The sequence below is a fragment of the Anarhichas minor genome, unplaced genomic scaffold (assembly GCF_050575085.1).
Source record: "Anarhichas minor isolate MPS153535 unplaced genomic scaffold, ASM5057508v1 ptg000028l, whole genome shotgun sequence".
In the NCBI taxonomy this organism is placed as follows: Eukaryota; Metazoa; Chordata; class Actinopteri; order Perciformes; family Anarhichadidae; genus Anarhichas; species Anarhichas minor.
The window spans coordinates 3,806,005-3,827,994 of record NW_027466474.1 but is presented as its reverse complement, the minus strand read 5'-3'; the positions used below and the strand labels follow the sequence as shown (position 1 = coordinate 3,827,994).

The following is a 21,990-nucleotide window of genomic DNA, read 5'->3' as shown; positions in this document are numbered from 1 at the left end:
CCTTGCACCTTCTTCACAGTCTGTTGTTCAAAGTTGTAAGGATGTGCAGGTACTAAAGTGAAAGAGCTACTTCCCTCCTCCCTCCCCCTCCTATAGTGTGATGTCTGCCAGCTCACCAAGCCACACTAACACGGAGCGTTTCAGAGCTCCTCTCTCCTTAAACACTAAAGATCGGTCTCTGCGTTCAGTACCACTTACCAACTTCAAGGTGATGCAAACGCCAAAGCGTTAACTCTACAAAGTACATAAGTTTCAGACAGAGACGCATGCTCTCGGTAGAGGGCTGTGAAGAAAGTGTTGGTGGAGGAGGGGAGAGGGGACGGGCATGTGAGGAACACCTTCTGAAGTGTCAAAAGATGGGCTCAGCTGATGAAAGAGGATGGGAAAGAGGAAGGGAGGAGGGGGGAGAGCAAGAGACTGAACGAGCTGATGTCACATCTGAGGCTGTGGAGAGGCTTTCAAGTCAGGAGCATTGGCTCTGTGTTCCACACAGGAGCCTCTCTGGGTGAATTTTAAGGTTTGTGTGTCTGAGTGTGTGTGCTTGATAAAGTACATGATGTATGTGCATGGATGTGTAACAGTTGCTATGCTTGTGTATGCTAAACAGGGGGGGAAAAAGCAAAAGGGAGGAAGAGGGAGGAGCGTTTGAGCATGCATGCTTGAGAGGGAGCTGCATGTCTGTGTGCATGTGTGTAGAAATATGATACTGCTGATATGGAACGTGTCCAAGCAGGTGTGGCATAGTGGTATTCAAAACATGCAGAGATATCAACCATTTGCTAATCTGCACCGAGGGTATTAATTACACGCGGCGGTTCCTCTCATCAGCACCTGAGATAAAATGCCAAGAGGGTAATGATTAACAGTAATATAAACATAAGACCACCACTCCTGAAACCTGCAAAATCGATCTGCTGGCCTGGGCTTGCATAGAAAATTGCTGCAGAACAATCAATCCCTCTTAAGTTTTGTGAATCCAGTCGGGTAGCTTAGCCATGGAGGAGACCAGATGGGGGCATCAATGTGGGCAAAAGGGAGACCAGGAGGAAGACAAAGCCTCGTCAATAGTACTTCGTTTTCCATCAACTCTGTTCCTTAATCACCCTGGTCTTAATGCGCCTTTCTACCCGACGGGCCCACACCCATTCCAATACATCCACCGTGAGCTAGCCCTAAACAAACATCTACCTGCTTCTTGCTCACTCGCTCTCCCACAGCTGCCCTCATCCATCTAAGCCAATAGCAAAGGTCTTCATTACAGAGTGTGTGGCGAGAGGGCTGGGGAAAAGTTCGTCCTTATTGATGGTGTCTCCATTGTCTTCTCCTTATTGAAAGAAAAACCCTCCACTCCTCTCAGTAATTACCTTCTCTGGCTCCCTCCTTCATGGTCAAGTCACAGCTACTTGAAGTCCTTGCGACAACAATTAGCTCAACGGGAAAAACTAATTCGCTACAAGTTCCAATAGAGTGAACACAATAAGCAGCAATAAAGAAAGTACTCTTTTATCATGTCATGCCTGAGACAAAGTGAAGTGGTATTAAGGCAGCTGCAGCTAAATACAAGAAAGAGCATTACTCAACCCTCTGGGTCAGTTCGTGACTCGTACGTATTTGTATATAGCTATTTGTATTTCAGTGAACAAGAAAGTAATAATGCAGCGAGCAAATGCATAATACAGCAAAGAGCACTCCAAAGAGTAAGACGCTATAAAAGACTGGAGGAAGAGAGCTGGCATTAAAGTGGCATTAAGCCAGATGAGAGTGCAGGCCCACCTGAGCACTGTTTAAGACAACTGTGGCAGAAAGCTCATCTTCATTGAGTTAATTAGCAATACCCCACAGTAAGCATCTCAGGGTGCGGGTAGGAGGACCTGAGGGAGAGCAGACTGTCTTTGTGTCGATTGGAGTAAATGGCTGGCCTCCCTGATGAGCTCCCATCAGCCCTTGGAGCATCCTGCCGTCACGTCCCACTTGATGGTAATTATTCGGAAGGCAAGCACTTGGCAAATGTCATTATTTAGATTCGGGGGTTGATTTACTAAGCCTACCGCAAATTACCATCACGGCCACAAAATTCTGTGTCACCGCATGTTTTCAATTTCGCGGGATATTTAATACTCGCGTTGTAAATGAGCATAGCCAAAGTTTAGTTAATTTGAACGCACTGTCGCTAATTAAGACCTGATGCTGGGATGTTTGAGACATTTCTCGCGCAAACCAGCAAAAGATATTTCACAACTACAATCACATCTTCGTCTTCAAACAAGAAGGAAGACTACATGTGAGATTATTACAAAAAAAAAAAAAAAAGATGAGTGATTACTTTTTAAAAAGTATACTAGATTTTTGTTTTAAACACGACACAAAATACACGCGTGTCTCTTTTACACAAGAGTATTGCTTTACACGGATCACAATAGTCCAAAATGAAGTACGTATACGAATGGCTACTTTCAATACAAGAGACGCAACCTGCTGTAAGCTGTGAAACGCCACAGTAGAGTATTCAAGCTGGAACCAACAGTGGTACAACAATGAGGGAGAAAAGAAGTTATACTGACATTGCGCTGCTGGTCTTTTGGCTTGAGTTGTTATTTCGAGGGGCTCAAGTAAGGTAATCAAAGTGAACATTATGTATATATTTTAATCTGCTTTAGTGTGGTTTTCACTGTCATGCTACCATTGCTGAAATGACAGAGAAAAGGGGCCACATTTTAATCTCTCTCTCTCTCTGTGTGTGTGTGTGTGTGTGTGTGTGTGTGTGTGTGTGTGTGTGTGTGTGTGAGCACTCCAAAAAAAAAAACAACAGCTCTTCAGATTTTATAACTGCTTTCCCCGAAACATAAAGTCAGATGTAATTGCCTCTAATGTAGCGGTCATCACCATGAGCGATTCAGAGGTAATTAGTGAATAATTACCGTTCCTTAGATATTTCATGGACCCAAACACATGAGTTTTAGTGATGTCATTCTGCCAGCGCAAACTTCAGTACAGCCCTACAGTACAGATGGCCGAACGCTACACGACTCGTTTATACCCATAAAACTAAAGCGAAAGGTAAATGAATCTGAAAATTAGAGTCGGGAACAATTCAAGGGAAACATTTGACTTCATTTGCAAAGCGTGTGCGATTGTTGATACATTAGGGTCACAGCATATGGAACGTCAAGCTGTCTCAGCAAGGCGAGGTTGGCAGACACCTCGCGCCGCACGTACAGCAGAGACCTTCTCGCTCTGATTTCGGTTCGTTTCTGCATAATTCAACGGGTAACAACCGTCATCTACCCTCAAACTGTCCGTCTCTGCGCTGATGTGATGCAGTCTGACTGCGAGTGACACTTAAAAAGGTGCCATTCTCTGCTTCTCACTCACGCCTGCACAACCTATAAACAAACAGCGGAGTCTGACGACCGCAGAAGCAACTGGCTTCTTGAAATGTTCATGTTGGGTGAGTCATCGGTGGTTCTCGAACATGGCTGAAATGATTACTCTGCGAACCAATTAGTCCAACAACAACAAAAAATGTATCGACGATAATTCTGAGTAGTTCTCGTTCAGAACTTTTCCAAATGTAGGACTCAGTCAAAAAAATCAGTGTAAGAAAACAACTACATCACTTCCAGGCAAATTAGGTCTGCTAAATCATTATCTAAAACCGTCATTCATTGTTTCAAACAACTGTAAACACAACGTGACTCTTGATTAATAAAAAATAACAGAATAATACATTTGTATTGATACAATCTAAATGGTTTAAAACCAATGATGAGTAAACTAAATGAGGAACGGTGGGTTTCATAAAACAATGTGCAATACAGTTCAATGGGGAAGTAAAGGATGACAGATTGGCATACAGCAACAATCATTTCTGTGTACTGTGCATGTGGGTAATCTATGTCAAAGTGAATTACTATTAAGTGATGCTGCATCCTAATATGGCTGTTTGATGAACGTAAAGCCTAACAGAGTCACAGCAGGAAGTAACGAAGAGAGGGAGACAGGAGAAGAAGATGCAGAGGGGGAAAAAAAGGGAAAAGAGTACGAAGCCCCTGAGGTATTGCAGCGCTCAGAGACTTCTATTTATAGAGGCGGGACTAGAGCAGAAGAATGACAGGCATCTACTCTGTACCTGGAGCACCACTGCGCTCACGGCAACACAAACAAACACACATAAACATATGCATATTGATACACTTTTTGGAACTACTTTCTCTCTCCCTTTTTTTCCCCCCACTATTTTCTTTCTTCCTCTCTAACATATACACTTCAACGCACATGGTCCAAAAATCCTCCCCAGCCAAGCACGATTCAATTTAGCAGAGTGAGAGCAAGAGACTGAGGCAGCAAGAAAGAGAAAGATAAGGGGGGGGGGGGGGGCAGACAGGTATGTGTGTGTGTGTGTTGGGGGGAGCATAGCCTGGCATATAATTTGACGAGCAAGACTCAATCTATATCTGTTAACAAAACTCTAGTGCTAGGTGGAAGCTGTTGACAGCAAATAAACAACATTGGGATACACTTTCTCTGAGCTTAGATTGCAGCACAGCAACCGATAACAACAAACATCTCTGTGGCTGTGCCGTAATAAAAGTGTTTATGTGGAGCATCCATCTGTGCTATGACATCTGTCACAGCATCACAAGCTGGTGAACTGCAAAGTGGCGACAACTCCACCGCTTGTACCTTTGCCTCCTGTTTGATAAATTACCCAGTAACTCACCAACGTTGAAAATGTAATAATGAGGCTTGCACAACTTACGGCACTTATTAATTAGAAGTTTGAGATCGCAAACTCAGCAATCGAAGGTATCCGACAGCCGTTTGATACGAGTCAGAGGCGCTATTCTTACGATGCAGATGCAAACTCATTGAGTACCAGTCCACTTGTGGCCAAAAGCCAATCAACAAGCAGCCTTTGTTTGGTCCTAATTGTATAATGAGAAACACTGATTGACTTAAGTGTCCTTAAATTACTTTTAAACATAAATTTGGATGATTTGGCCACATCTTGACAAGGCTGGCTGCTTCTGCCATCTCACAAGTTCACATATTAATAGATGCATTCATAGATTCATATAGTTTATCTTTAAAACAATACTTGTTTGTTGAATGAGCAGTATTCAGTAATCATCATGCATTTCAGTTTTTTTGTCATTAACAAGATAATCAAGGTAGGTAGACATCCAGTCAAAAACTACAAGGCTTTTTTGTTTAATTGATGAAGTGTTTGGTGTAACACATACAACAACACTGAGCCATATCCACTGGAGAAAAACAAGGTACGATTTGGCAAGGAAAAAGAGGAATATGAGGGTAAAGAGGTACAGGCAAAGGATGCTTTCAAATGGTAGATTTGTATCGCTCTCCTTGGTGCTGAAAAAGTCTGCTTCTGAAGACATGATATGCTTCATTTTTTTTTTATATGAAATTCAAATGAGCTCATTCTTATTATTCTGAGGACTTCCACCAAGTGTTTTGGCTAACATACGAATGCCCCATAAAGAAACTTGAAATACGCCTGATCATCACACAACGCATTGAAGCTTTAATCCACCCAGACTCTGGTTATCATGTGACTACTGGAATTACCGGTATGTCTGTTGTAGGACCTGTGTTGCCAGTGTTTCTGTTATACCAGTTAAAGGACGCCAGTGAGGATGGGGTGAGTTAAGAGGCTTAGCGCCACAGGCAGATCCACCTAGCCGGGCCCTGCTGGCTGCCCCTGGTCCCACCACATGCCCTCATTATCCTCCTGGCACCCTCAACTCATCCTCCTTCAGCAGTGGGACTAATCCAGACCGAGGCGGTAGGACCTGAACCTGGTGGAGGAGTCTCAACTAAGGATAGGCACCTGTACCGCACAAGCAAAGCACAACACAAACGTTACAAACATGGAACGCCCAGAGCGCCGCTTGATCCCAAAACTTCTATCCTCAACAGCAGTCCAGTATTCCTATTCAAGCATAATGTATTCTTATTCATTCCAATATGCAACAGCAGTGTTTATGCAGCCATTAATGAGTTATAACATATCCCAAACTAGACCCAGATACAATCAATAAATAATGCCTGTCACATGAAATGTAATTAATTTTTGCTTTGATATTTTATTTTCTCATTCATTAATGGAACAAAGAGAATGAGGCAGGCGTGGTGGTGGTGAGGCGGTGGGGTGCAACAGATTATTATTTTGCGTAGCTTGTGGTTCTGTAGTCCCACCATAATGGCCTCCGAGTCTTCCGTGCTGTTGGGATCTTGTGTGGGTTTTTTTGGGGTTTTTTTTTCAAGTGAAAGTGAAGCGTGAGGCTATTCCACAGTGTAGCAATCAGTGTGACTGAGGCTTGAAGATGCATGAAACAAACCGTTGGGGGGGGTGTTAGCGTTTTATTCCCAGAGCAAAGGGGTCAGCAGAATTCATATCCCGTGTTGTCATGCATAAAGCTTCTGTCAACAGACCTGGACCATCTGTCTTGTTATTTACCACATCCTTGTTTTTCCATAACCCAAAACTCCACTTCATGTTTTCAGTGAAAAGCTGCATACATGAATAAGATACCGTCAGTAATGAAGAGGCAGTGTTTAAATAACTCGATGCAGAAGGAAACTTTGTGAAGCTTTTTAGACTTCCAACATGTTTGCATTTATTTATTTATTGTTATTTATTTTTTGCTTTAGTAAGTAAAATAGTTCTATTATTTGTGTAAAACAATGTGTGTTTAAAAAGTCAAAAATGGTAATTGGGGAAGACATGTTAATTTGACAAACCAGGAGAAAAAAGTGAATACATGTATCTTCCACAGTATTGTCTATAAACCAGTTTGGAACATTGTTCTGTGTCAAATAAAGCCCATCACATGTACATTAAACAACAAAACAAGTTAGGCAAGAACTATTATTACTTATGACTACATTCACCAAACAACATGTCAACACTATATTTTGACACAAATATTCATGTTCATTAATGAGCTGAGGGATCCTTGTTCTAGGAATGCTTTTTATCTTGTTCTCGATGACTTTGTGGAAGTACTTTGTGTTAAAAGCCACAATCTCAAGACATTTCTGTATGTGCGCATGTCCTTCACTTATCTCGACAACCGTTCAGCCAATCATTCGATCATCTGATCTACTTCACACTTGGCGAGTGCATTACTGAGGGACCCAAGGGAGTGCTTTGTTGAAGTTGGTGCAATACTGCACAGTAAAAGTCCTGCATTCAAACTGTTACACCAAGTGAAGAGTGAAAGAGAGGCAGTATCAGCACAATGTACTTTAATGTACTTTACGCTGTTCAAGGTGGAGCTTTCAAATCTAATCTGATGTAGCTTAATGAATAATAATGCAATATTTTGAATTGTTATATTTTGTGAAAGGTATATGTACTACAACAATGTTTTCCTTGAAAGCAGAACTACACGGTAATTAGTATACTGTACAGTTGAGTTGCATATTTTTGACATGCTTTGGTGTTTTTTTTGTAAGTTATTTTAAAATATGAGTTAGAATAGTAACACATTTTTATAAATATTATATAAATAAATATAATGAATCAAGAGCAGTTTTTTTCCGTGAACCCGAGTGACTTCTATCGGTGTTTGTGCGACTTGATAGGTGCATTGTACAACTTCACACTCGACACTGCACCCAAGGAGGTGCAGTGTCGAGTGTGAAGTTGTCTGTATAAGAAGAGCTGCAAGTAGCTGCAGGCCAAGCAATCATCCCATGTTGACCAGGCACAGTACAGTGAATATATATATGTGTGAGTGAGTGAGTGAGTGAGTGAGTGAGAGAGAGAGAGAGAGAGAGCAAACGGCAAGCTTTCAGTCTTATAGACAATGACATGTGCAGCTCAAAGGGAGACAGAGTGTTTGAGACTGTAGATAAGTAGATGAATCATGTCAAACTCATTTAAATGCATGTGAAAGCCTTTCTCCTCACACAAAAGCTTTCCAAAACTGCCTTTAAAAAAAATAAATAAATAAATGTTGAAAAAGTTTGAGGCACGTTCAACTGCCAGAGAGTTGTGGAGGTGAAGTGAGCTAAAATGAAATAGGAATTTAAGTGATTAAACTAGTACACACAAAAAGACGCCTGCTAACCATGCAGAGCGAATGGCTCTCACACCTAAAGTGAGGGCATCGTCTTTAATCAGAGCGTAATTTATTGACTCCCATTTAGAAAGCCATAATACTAGTGATCAAGCCCCTCAACCGCAAAATGCAATAAACTAGGGAAGTGTTTTGTGAACAAAGGCAAATAACAAGGCCCCACACATCATTATGTTCCCTTCATATCCCATTAGATTAGTCCCAAATGGGTTTTAGGTTAAAGGAAGCCATGCCCTGTACAGCCAGAGTCATGGGTAACAATGTCAAATTATCATTACATGTCCTCACTCCACTGTATGAATACTCAGCACTCCGCCCTACCACTCATACCAACCAGAGGCGAAACTGAATCAATGCACCCAATGTTTTTAATAGCTCAATTTGAAATGGGCCGAGAAAAGAAACAAAAGTTAAATTTGCGATTATCACGTCGCATCCAGAACATCGGCAGTGTTGCTTTGATGCCCTTTCTGTAGATTAAGCCATTATTGCAGCTGCCAACCATCATCATCGTCAAACGTCTGTGCAATTGATGAGCCAGTGGTTACAAGAAAATCATACCTAGCTGGCATAAGTAGAAAGATCTTGCAAGAAATGGCACACACACACACACACATTCCCACTTTCACCTGAAGCAGAAAATTGTCTGGCGGTAGATGGCGGGAAGATGTAGCTTTTGTTTTTCCCCATAGCATTTTCACAAATTATTTCTCCCTCAACAGAGGCACAAATACTTGTCCATCGGGGAGAACAAAGCCATGTAATTGGCTGCTTCCCCACTTGAGCTCCACCTAGCACAATGTTAATAACAAACTGATGAGAAATTCATTAGTGCTCCAAATAAAAACAATCTCTCCTCGATAAGATGCAAGTACATTATAATTAAACTGATGCCTCTCCGTTTTCATTAGGCCGTGGAGCCTGAAAACCTGGAAGACTAAACCACTGAGATGGATGCAATTAAGCATGATTGTTTTACTACACATTTGGGTCTAAAGTATAAAACAGAGGCCCAATGTTAATACAATAGGTATCCATGCAGCAAGAAAAAGTCTTCCAAGAGTCATGTCAGAAACTAGCCGACCGTGGAGGCACGTTGTGGTGCAGAAGGCAGGTTTACACTGTGGTTTTAGGGAATTGGTCAAGTCGGGATTTGAACATTGCTGACTACAGAGAGGGAGGGACAGGCTGGATAGTGTACTAAGTCATTTTACTTCTCCCTATCTTGAATTCTCTTCCCATCACTTTGCATGAATGCTCATTTCTTTCCCTCCCTCCTGGTCTCTACCACCATCCTTCTCTCAACCTTTCTCTCTCCTACCATCTTCCTCTTTACCCATGGGGAGATTATGAGACAAAGGGCCCCTGGGCACAGAATGACAAAAGGCCCCACCACGTCTCCCTCATTGGAGCAAGACCAATTTTCTAGTTGTTTAGCCTGTTTGTTGTTGTTTTGTGTCTCTTTGAAGACGTTACGCATCGCTCTGTGGTTTTGTGTCGTTGTAGTCATTTTGAGTGTCTTTGCTGTCGTTGTGTGTCTCTTTGTGGACATTTTGTCTGTCTTTGCAGTTGTTTTGTGTCACGTTTTAATTGTTTTGGTCTTTTTGCAGTCATTTCTTGTCAGTAGATGTTTTGAACATTTTTGTAGTTGCTTTGCGTCTGCTTGTAGTTGTTTTGTGTCTCTTTGTGGTCATTTTGAGTCTGTAGTTGAAGGTCAGTGTGGGGCCTGGGCCTGGGCCCGGTAGGCCAGTTCAGTAATCCATCCATGTCCTTACCCCATCTTTACACTACCTCACTCAGTATGAATGTGTAATTCCTCGATGGGATCACAGAATTCTGAGATAGTCAGCCTCAAGTCCATTTAGGAAGGGGTAACAAAGGGCTGAGACGCACACGTGTATGTGATGTACGTGTATCTGTGTGTTCCGTGCGTGTTGTGGCAGGAGAGGGAACAGCTTGCTCCTGAGCAGTCAGTGATGCCCTGGCAACGCCTTGTCTGTCCACAAAGTGAGATCAGGACTCAAATGCCTCGTCTAGTAAACTCACTCATGCACAGATGCACGTACATGTACAAACACCACTCAAAAGCAGGACACACGGCAGATGTGGTGGACTACTATATGGGATAAATGACACCAATCCCTTCCCTTATTTCCTGGAATTGCCAGGTTATTGTGGCTTATTGGCAGAAAATGTAGAAACATTAAAAACACATTTGGGTGACATCTCATGAGAAGGGTGGAATATCGATGGTAAGAAACTGTTACAAATACTTCAAGAAAGTGGCTAAAATCAGAGCCACACACCTTACATCAAATATATGTTATGTCTTTTCCCACAAAGATTTTCTGTTTACTGGATTTGGACCAAGTGGACTGAGTACAACATATGTATGAGGTACCACTTTAGCTGACTTAAATGAGTGAGAATATAATGTCATTTATATTATTTTATCGCATCTAGGAGCTTGCTCTAAATACATTTGTTTCTTCTTTTTTTTGTAATGTCTAAGTTGAAAGCTTCCCATGTTCAAATGTAAATAATTAAAGCTATAAAAGAAAACATCTGGAGGAGCCAGACTGTGATGGTTTCCAAACGTACTTCTATTTCTGTGTTTGTTTTAAGAGTGCACATTGCTACGGGAATCTACTTGCAGTAATACTGATACTAAGTTAAATGCTGAATGTGAAATGAATGCATTTCAAAAATAATTAAAAAGAAATTAAAAAGCACACACTCACACACTCACATGCACAACATAAAAGCCTTGAGTGTAGAATGATATGAATGAGACCACTCAGTAACACCAGTTACTCTGAATACTGAATTGTATTTCTGTCAGGTGCTTTGAATATAAAAAGGCACACAAAACCAAATATCCTTGCTTTAGAAAACCTTGCTTTCACAGGCAAGGTAACAAGGCTGATGGACAAACTCATAGCCTACAATATTTTGAAACTGGAACTTAATGTGAAGAAAACAAAAAAACATGTAGTTTTAGCCGAGTCCACCCATTTATAAAAAATAACAAAAGGCATAAATGCACTGTCACTTGGGCTAATTCACAGATAGGGAACTGCGTACACTAAGCATTACCCCACTAATTGACACTAAGACTGGGCTTAAGGTCCACAAATTACCAAGTCATTCCCACTTCCTATTCGCTGGCATCCCACTATACGAGTAATCATGACTGGAGGAAACGGCTACCATACTTAAACCGTCAACTGAACATATGGATGGGTGAAGCTTGTGGTTTGACCTCAGGGAAAGAGGCAGCAAGCGGGTCACACTAATGTGGACCAATAATCTCTCCCAGAGTCATTAGGATGATCAATGCCATTATAATGAGATAACATCTGGAACAAAGGACTCTAATAGCAGACAGCTGCTGGGCAAAGTGAGCTAATTAGGGGAACATTCAGTGATGCTAACTAAAGCTGCAGCCATTGTGCCCAGGTTTTGGACCCCACCCGGTTAACATCCAAAATACAACATGTTGAATATTTCATAACTCCTCTGATAACTAATCACGGCACTGTAATATCAGTGGTAACGCATGAGAGAGAAGGGGGGAGGGAAAGAGACAGAAATACCACAACATCTCAGCTTGACATAAATGCTTATCGAGCGGCACTAAATTGGTCAATTATGGAGAAAATCTGTTTTGAGGTAACCTTTCAGCTTATTAAATAAGCTATAAATCAATCTTTAGGGGAGAATCAGTGGCTGGCTTTTAATGAGCGAACGTGTCTAATCTCTTTCTTTTTCTCTTTCCTTCGTTCTTTCAGTGTGTTTATGTATGTACATGTGGGCACATACTAGAGGCTTATTAAAGTTAAATTGACGTGATTGAGTACAGAAAACATTGTGCTGTGCTGTGGAGTTCTCCACAACTTGAAGTTGCACACTGGTGTTTCAAGAGACTGGAAGTGGCTCTATTGGAGGACAAAAATAAAAAGTGAACGAAAAGGTCCAATTAGTCCTGTGCTTAAGAGAATAAAATAACGGAGAGCAGCGCAGAAAATAAACGTTGTAATAGTGTCTGTAAAGGTGTCTCTACACGTCTTTGGTGATCACGATAAAATATAATTATTCTGAACAAAGAACATTGCGTGGTCGAACGTGATTTGAAGCGACACTCCATTATTAGACCATGAAGCATTAATTACATGTAACGAGTAAAAAAGGGAGAGAATGAAAAACCTTTGAAAGCTCGTCTGCCCCCAAACACAACACGCTGTCTTTCTTTAATGTCAATATTGAAACTTTGTTTAATATTCTTTGTTTTTTTTTCTTTTTCTTTTTTGGATTGCATTCAAATAAACCTAAAGAGCTGGAAAATGAGATTCTGAGATGTCTCATGTCATATTCTAAAAAACTGTTCAAATTGGCATCAACCATTGGCGTTACAGTTTGTAGTTTTGTTTATTTACTCGTACTGCCTTCGATGGAAAATGGATTTTTAGGATACAAGATAGAAATGCAGTGTCAAATATTCCTTTCTGTGAAGCTAAAAATATTACAAACTTAATTTTCAACTATATAAAAATAAAAAATGAAATAAAAATGTACCTAAATCATGACTTCAACCCTGCCGTTTGCACTTCAAAATCATGGCCACGGAATAAAAGGTGGGTTGTTTTTCTGGTACTTTCCTTAGAATTCAGAGTATTCAATTACACAAAACGTTATTCAAATAAATTCATACCAAAAAAAAATTCCTTCAGTGCTCGGTTTCCTTAAATTCAGTTTTTCTATGAACAGTCACGCTGTGTATGGAGGAGGTGCTGTACAGTACCACCAGAAAACTACATTAGCATGCGTGGTTAGGGAAAGAGGAAGACTACACTCAGGTCTGAGTGTAGTCGACAAGGCAACTGCACTATTCCTCAGAGTGCACGACAACGACGGTGAAAAGCTCCCAACTAACAGTAATTGGTTTTAAAATAATAGAATTCATTACAGTTATGGCGCTTGTTCAGCAATGCAAACAGGGGGAGGAAAAAAAAAACATTCACGAGAGACTTGTGCTGAACTGCTTCACTAAAAACCATGGGGAGATGAAAGGCATAATTCAAATGACAATTTTAGAACCCTTAGTTCATTTATATCAGAAGCTCAGACGATGTTGCCGGCATAATAACATCAAGATTTTTTTTCCTCTTCTTTTGTTCTACTTGCAGGGCTTGGAAGGGAACTTTTCTCCCTCTCAATTTCATTCTTTTGTGGAAGCAAATTCCTCCTCCTCACACAGAGACATGCGAGGTGACACACAAACAATCTGGCAAACAACACCCGTCGGCAGCGGAGACAGCCAACTGAAAGCTAACATGGGAAATCTTGACAGGGAAAGAAGAAAAACAGTCCACACATGACTCTGAATTTGCTGCTTGTCTTATTAAATGACTGTGTAATTATACACATCAGGGGTCTGCATTGTAAGGTCCTGTGTTTTTATCACATCCGGTGGCAGACTATATTTGATTCAAGGCCAACACCTCAAGTGTGGAGGACAATATTCACCCAATCAGCATTAAAAAGATCATCTTTCAAGACCGCTCAGGCCATAAAGAGAGAGGTCAGCAGCCATTGAAACATGATTGGATGTCCCCTCTCACGCTGAGTCTATAACACTTTACATCTGACATCAAATCAACCTCAGGCCAATATCTAGGAATTGGCCCCATTCTAAAGAAGTGGTTGATACATTTTGACCACCATTTCATAGAGCCAAAAGCCTTCACTACAAATGTGAACGTAGTACCAGCGGTGGACATTTCTCTCTTCTCTTTATTTTACTCGTATTCTTTTGGCATAATAACTAAAGAAAAACAAGACCACCATATGGCTGTGCATTAAAAATGGATGTAAGTGAGGACACCCGAGTCCAATGACGAGGTGGAGGAAGTTGAAATAGTGAGCGCAGCATATGTGGGGGGAGAAAATATGTGCCCCTCTCTGTCACAGGGTGTCTATGCTAAAAAAAACAAAAAACAGCTGGGTCATAAAGGAAAGCCATACACGAGACCATGTTTCAGGCAGATGTGGCCGAAAATCAGTGTCATGTCAAGAGCTCAGGGTGTCAATAAGCAAATACAGCTCGCATGGAGAGGTAGATATTTGACGTTCATATCTCTGAGGGAAAGCAACTGCAGTGGAATACACAAAAAGAGTGAGACAGTGATGTGGTGTCAGTCTGCTGGCACAATATATAAGAGGGGGTGTACAGAGGGAGCCAGCAGGGAAGACAGTGATAGCAATGGTGTGGTTCTGTAAGCATCACTGATGTGTTGTTGGTGTGGGACTGCATCTGTTTATCGGTGTGTGGGGCCAGTCTATAGTAAATAATTCAGGTATGACTGCATAAAAGAGCGGTCGATACAACAGGTCTCGTCGATAGCAGGTAAGGGAGGATGTGCTTCCTCACGGGCCCTGATCGAGCGAGTGAAGCGTGAAAAGGAAAGGAGACGGAGCGGACCAGCGGAGGCCGGCTGTCTTCCACCACGTCGGAGGCAGTCTCGCTGCTGAATCTTTTCAAAGGAAAGATAATAATGATGAATCTGTTCTTTATCCTTCTTTTTCCACTCTCTGTCTAAAGTAGGAGGGTGAAAGTATTGATCAGAGAAGACAGACCAATTTGAATGCCGCTGAGCTATTTCATACTTATTCTCCCCTTTAAAGATCACACGTCTAACAAATGGCATTAGCAGCACACATAACGGTGTGATACGTGGGCTGAGAGAAACCCATTAGGTCAATTCCATAGCAACAATGTGGCATTTCTACCCCTATGCGCTGCGCCAACTGGGCCAATTCAATGGGCACCCACTGCCACCGAGTGCTTGCCTTCGGTACTACAACACTGGCTGGAGAACTGCAGCGGTTCCTGCATCTGTCTGAGTGGAGGCAGACCATGACCATGCATGTGCAGCTACCGTGTCTATCGCATTGAGAATGATACACTCTGAGCAAGCCAAACAAAACTAAGATCCAAGGCCATTAGCGCTGTTGTGAAACATCCCAGAAGACCTACCCCTTTGCTATTCTTTGCCCTTTACACGGCTACAAACTTTGGCAGGGCATGATGGAGAGGAAAACAAAAGGAGCGACCATCTAATTTGAAAAAAGATGCGACCAGTTTGGCCATTTAAGACCGTCACAGCCAGCATGCATGACGAAGAGGTAGTGCCAACTCAGTCAGACTTAACCCTCATTATCTGGCGCAGCTAACCGATGCTTTACAAAACAAGCTTAACGCAAGTCGTTGCAGCCTGAGCCTTTATATCGAGCACATGGATGATTCTTTCATTCATTCACTAAAGGAGGAGGGGCCAATCAACCATCAGTGTGCTGGTAAACTGCTAAAAAAAAAGAAAAAAAAAAGTGATACTGCTTGAAGGCGGACATTTTAAAACTGTGGCCCATCTCTCCTGAGCACCCTTAGAAAAGGAACTGCAAGCACAGACAATAACCCAGCAAGTGATCTGGCCTTGATCATGTCACCAATCATTACAACAGAGAGCTGTCTGGGGAATCTGGGGGAACCTGGCTGTTGATGAGGCGATTATGTGGCTTTCCTCTTGTGCGTCCAAGTATGACAGCGCTATGACAACACGGTGGCTGATAGGCAGAGACTACACCTTGTTAGTCCGTGTTGTGCTGAGTGGACTAGTTGGCTGAGCAGTAAGATGCTCCCACAGGGTCTGGTGGGCTTACTGCTAGAGCAAGGGGGGATTATAAACAGGCAATCAATGTGACTCTCTCCTAACCCGACAGCTACAACAACTTTGGTTTCCACTCATGTCGACTATAGGTCCCAGTCAACACCAACAGCTGCCTCTCTTTGTCCTTCTTGTCCTCGACCCTTGCATTAGTGTCAGCTGTGAAACAGAGGGTTTAACAGATCGGCAAGGGTCCATGCGTATACGCTGTTGTGGACACTGCCCACATTGGAATGCAAGTGGCACGGCTTTGCCAGTGCGAAGTGTGACTCTGGAACGATCAAGAATGCACAAGAGGACAAGAGCCTGGCAAGGTTACGAACAGAGGTGCATTATCGCATCACCCGCTGCAAGCATTCCCCGCGATAACATCTCGAAAAAAAAAAGCAGACAACTCCATCAACCAGAGCAAATAACTTACTAAATATACACAGATGTAGAGACGATATCAAAAAAGCCAAAGGAGCAAATAAAGAAATCGGGAGTGACGGGAGGAGCAGGCAACCATAAAACATGGGGGTACACAGAATTTCACAGCTGTGTGAACAGTTAAAGCAGATGCGATGGGATGTGATGGTGGCTGCATACAGAGAGGCGGGCTGTAAAAATATGCCATAAAGTTTATGGAGCCTAATGCGGCCCTGCAGGAGCCTCCTGCCGAGCTGAGCATGCCGACAGTGCCGTTGAGTGTGTGACAGAGCTGTGGGGGAGAGATGTACAACTGAGAGCATAGCCAGTATTCACAAGCTCCATCACTGGTGTGGGGATGTGCGTACAGTACATAAAATTCACAGATATGCAATCAACAGAACTAAGAATCCTATTTTTTCCTCCCTCCTCCTCGCTAAAAGCACTCCATCATACTCCATCTCTCCTGTGCAATATCTAAATCCAAGACGTAATATCCAAGTCTATTGGAAAGGCATCGAGGGAAAGAAAGTACTACTTACCACACGCACGGACATACAAGCATGTGCACACACCAACACAAATACACAGAGAGACTATAAAGGACTGCCATAGCCACTGTTCAATCCAATATCAGCATACTGTGACCACTTCAGCCTTTCATGTTCCCTTCGAAATAACGAGATCCAGCTCTCCCCTTCTGATTGAAGAGGAATGATTGTTTCTGCCTTTGAAAAGACATATGCGGAGGGAAGGATAAAAGGTAGCGAAGGAGGAAAGAATGAAAAGAAAATGGAAAAAAAGAAGACAAATGGTGATGGAAAAGAAACCTCTTTTTGTGATCCTCACTGGGAGCTGGAGTTGACTCAATCCTTCCCACACAGCCCACCCTCTGTCACAGCTAAACCTGTGCTGCTTCCACAGCCCGCAAAGGTCAATCCAACCACGAACGCCTGAAGACAAGCCACTCAGCAGAAAGTAGCAACACAATTGATAAATCGTATGTAGACCTTAAAGTTCAACATTGTGACAAATGTGACACAAGCCGTGACACCGTCGCCAGACAAATGCATTAGGTGTACTAGTATATCCGTCCTGCATCAAAGTGACCGTCGTCACATTTCATGTATGTAGAAAAGAATCTTGGGGGGGGGGGGGGGGGGAGGTCACAGAAACAGAGGCTCCAGCACAATGCGGCTTATTGCAATTGTGAGGCGCTTTTGTGAGGCGCTATTCAAATGTTGTCGCTTTCCAAAATCCAATAAGACCTCTGAGAATATTTAGAGAGAGGTGTAATAATCCTATATGATACTGTGTCACACTGGCTGAGCTCTGGGCAACTGTAGTACGATTGCTGGCCCTCACAATATGAAGTGACAATGCACGAGGGGTTAAAGAACTCATGACCCTCGAGGGTCAACTTATCCTCCGTCACAGCTCGGTCGTGCGTTCAAAACAAACACAAACTGTCTGTCGTTAGCATATCCACACACTCCACAGGCCAACGACAGAGGTATACAGTTTTCCAAAACAGGGGGGGGGGGGGGGGGGGGGGGGAATGGGGCAAAGCTCACACACATACATAGATTAAAGCAAATGAATTAGCATTGCAACATTGCCACAACTGTGGGTGATATTAGGAGTAATAACCAGAATGTGTAACCCCTGTAAGTGTGTGTGTCTGTCATCCCTTGATGGAGAGTTTAGTTGTTCGTTGTCACACCACCTCTTTTAAAGCCGGCATAGAAACAAGTACACTGAGGTGTACACTCCACTAGATATTTGGAAAATGCAAACTAAGACTTAACTCAACTTCAATCATCACACACTTGTATTTAAGTGCAACCAAAAGCTTGTGTTTCCAAAACTCTCTATAATACTCTATAATACTTTTATTGTGTATATTGTGCATTTGCATTTTCATATTTAATATTTTTTACTCTGTTATTTTTATTGCTTTACCATAAATGCTGCTGTAGCGGAAAAAACGTCCCCTTGCAGGATTAATAAAGTAACTATCTATCTATAAAATGTTATGGTACCACTAGTGGCACTGCAGAGAGCAATGCTTTGATATGCAGGTGCCCACATTATTGATATTAAATATTCTAGCATGGAGAACATGGAGGTGTTATCGTAGACATGACCGTGCTCTCAAACAGCCGAGTGAAGGAAGAAACCTGGAAACAGAATCCCCCTGTGATTATCACTGAAGAAAGAAACGAAGCATTTGAGGAAGATAAAACGGCAAATATTTGATATCTATTAAAAACACCTGACTACAGATGTGCAGATACACTATTCAAATAAATAAATCTTTCCTCATCTCACTCCTAGACAACTTTCTATGTCCATCAGATGAACTCTAAAATATTCTTTCAGCTAATCTAAGAAACATCTTATTCAAACAGTCCCCTTGAGAGCATGTTTCCTTGATCTTAATTTAAGATAGAATCTATGGTGAACACTGGCGCGGGCACACGCTATTGATAAATTTTTCATTGCCGTTCTTTTAAAGCACCAAGGACATGTGCCACATCAAATCTGCTCAACCCTCAGCCCCCAGTTTAATAGCTCGCTTGAAACAAAAGTCTTTTGAGGCATGTGATTATAAAAGGTAAAGAGGAGACTGAAGGAGGGAGGGTGCCTTGATTCCCTTTCTGGCTCACCATATTTCTTTTTCAAAGGTCCTTCATAAGCACTGCTGGCACTTGATTGGAGTTAAAGAGGAACCAGATGTCTGCGTGTCCTCGTATCCATGTAACTCTCTCTTTCCGTCTCCCTCGTTTCTCATCTGGATGCTTTGCAGCCCTCCGGCCTTCTCTAGAACTACCCGTTTACTTCTTACTCCATGTTCTGTAAATCACGAGCAGTTACAAACACAGGCGAACGAGAGCACACGGCCATTCATTTTATTTACAATATTCATTCAAATGTAGAATGTGAGGATTTATCTTTGCTTCTCTGTTTCATATTATTATAACTTACAAAAGAAGCAATGTGCACACATTTGGACTTTTTTTTTTTTTTTTGTCAAAGCAATTAATTTATCAACAAAAAAAAAAATGAATGAATCGATATGTATAAAATAATTGGTAGCTGTGGAACTACTTGAATATACACGCACTAGAGCCAGGGGGGAAACAACATGTAAGTGTGATACAACAACCTCACATTCGTTGCAGGTAAATCTAATTCTTCATCTCAACTTGATAATGAGGAAAACATTTTAAGGTTCAAGGTTTGTCCAATGCTTTGCTTGTAAAATACACAAAAGCATCTTTTAATTTGAAATGTTGTGGAATATACAGCCACGCCGAGCACTTTCGCTTTGATCAAATGAATGAAAATGGATGTAGCCTTGCAGTGGTTCTAAGCAACGCTCAATGACAAACTAGTGCTAGATTTTAGACGCCATCTCGCAAATGATGATGTCCTCATGATTACCGCCACATTTCACATCTGAAATCTGTCTGCTCATAAACCGTTTTAAATTGGGAGACATATTACCATTATACAACCATACACGCACTAAAAAGGTTGATGTTAAAAACATGTCCTTAGCCACTTAGGAAACTGCCACTTTATAATTCTGCTGAAAAATAAAACACTTCTTCTATAAAAGCCCAATCAGCTGGAGCTGTGGTTCTCAACCTGGGGGATCAATTCTGGGGGTCGCCAGATGGTTGTGGAGAATTTCATTTTTATGACGTACAAAGAAATTAAATAACATATTTTAGACTGGGGAGTGTTTGTTTTACATTACGTCGCCCGTAACGGTGATATAATTTGCCTCCGAATGGATTATATTAAGTGTGTTTGTGAGAGTCATGTGAGTTTCTGACAATGCTTAGGTGCCAGCTGTTAAAACTAAATAAAACAAAAGCTTTATTAATTTGCATTTATCCATCAGAGCGTTCACAATATGGCACCACCTGATTATTCTGGGGCATCGCGACTCGAAAAGGTTAAAGCTAAAAGTAAAAACCAGCACAGCCTCATTGGATTGTTTTCTCTCAGGTCCGGGGCTCTTTGGTCAAATCCACATACTGACAGCTTTACACAGGGATACACATGTTTACACAAGCACACTAACAATCACCGCCTGACGTCTCAGAGCTGACCAGCATGCTGCCATGGAAATAAGCAGTCATATGTCCCGTCATGCAGGTATTGATCACCTTGCTGTGGTCTGGAGATTGCTGCTTTTCAACACACACACACACACACACACACACACACACACACACACACACACACACACACACACACACACACACACACACACACACACACACACACACACACACACACACACACACACACACACACACACACACACACACACACACACACACACCTTCTTTTTCCTTCGCTCACGTGAGCTCTCACTCTCATAGTCTCAGCAGCATTCCATCTGAACAGAGACGGAAGTGTACTTCCCCAGTAACACCGCAGGAGTCATTGATGGATTGTTACAACGCGGCCCTTGACTTGTGACGTAAATCAGGCCAATCTTTACACAAAGACTGGCGCTATAAAGCCGTCGTAGTAATCAATAGGCGCCTGCTGCAGAAAGAAGAGGTGTCGGGTCGGTCTGGGCTGTTCCAGTTCACCTGCAGACATGCTCTTCCCCAGGTGTGTGTGTGTGTGTGCTGCTCATATATTTCCCTCAATCTTGCTTAAAGAGGTGGAGAGAGCACATGAGATTTACACGCTGGTCAAACTGGATTAGAGGCAATTCACACAGTCCTCTATTCCCACCTGATTCTCGATTGGGAGAGGAGGGAAGTGCCAGAGAGATTTCATGCCTGAGACAGAGGAGTTACAGTTGCGTGTTCCCGATAGACAATCCTAACCAACACTCTCCTCCCAGCACATCTGAGAGCACTCAATCCCGCTGACACACGCTGACAGCGTGAAAATGGGAATCTGCCAGCAAAGCGGGGAGCTAACTGTAGCCCAAAATCGGCTAAACGCTATCCCTTTTTTTTCCACTTTCAGGGTGGGTGGTGGGGGGGGGGGGGGGGGGGGAGGTAAGAATGACAGCAGCTTTCAGTATGCACGCCATATCTGTAGGCTCCTGCTGCACGATTGACACACAGGTTACAAAGGTCATATCAAATGCTTCAGCACGGTCTTGAATGAAACTTCCCGAGGGCTTTGAAAGGTATTTATTATCATTATCCCTGCTGGACATTTAACCATCATGGTCACTGCTGTCGGTCATGTATTGTCCCGATGTCCTTTTTGTATGTTTCTTTTTACTACGCCTGCCTCAGAAATAACCCCCTCAGGGATAAATGAAGATTTATTTTTAATTTGACACGGTTTGCAGAACTTCTGAAAGTAGGCATCCTCCACGTCTCGGATGATCAGTCATGATACAAGCCGTCATATTCCATTTACTGAACACAATGTGGCTACTGCTCCTGATCGAGAGCCACTCCATTCACGTCCATACAGGCTAAGCTGGAAAAAAACACTCTTTCCACAGAAGTTACCAAGCACAAAAGAACAGTTTGACGAAGAAGAAGAAAATGCAATCAATACTAAATGCCTCTGCAAAACGCCTCAAAGAGCGAGGTTAGTCTGAGAGCATGGGCAGCGCAGAGGCCATGTCACAGTGTGCTGCTTGGCCTTGGCCTGTGTTCCTGTTAAGCTCTACAGTCCTCTTAATCCTTTACGAAACTCTCAAAAGGCAATGAAATACCATTTACAGTGGCAATTCAACACTTGCTAAACCAATA

General features: G+C 42.3%; 1 protein-coding gene across 2 annotated transcripts in view; it reads right to left on the bottom strand.

Annotated features, from left to right (window-relative positions):
* diaph2 (diaphanous-related formin 2) overlaps positions 1-21,990 on the bottom strand; it is a 345,406-nt gene that overhangs the window by 296,073 nt on the left and 27,343 nt on the right. The gene's annotated exons all lie outside the window — the stretch shown is intronic.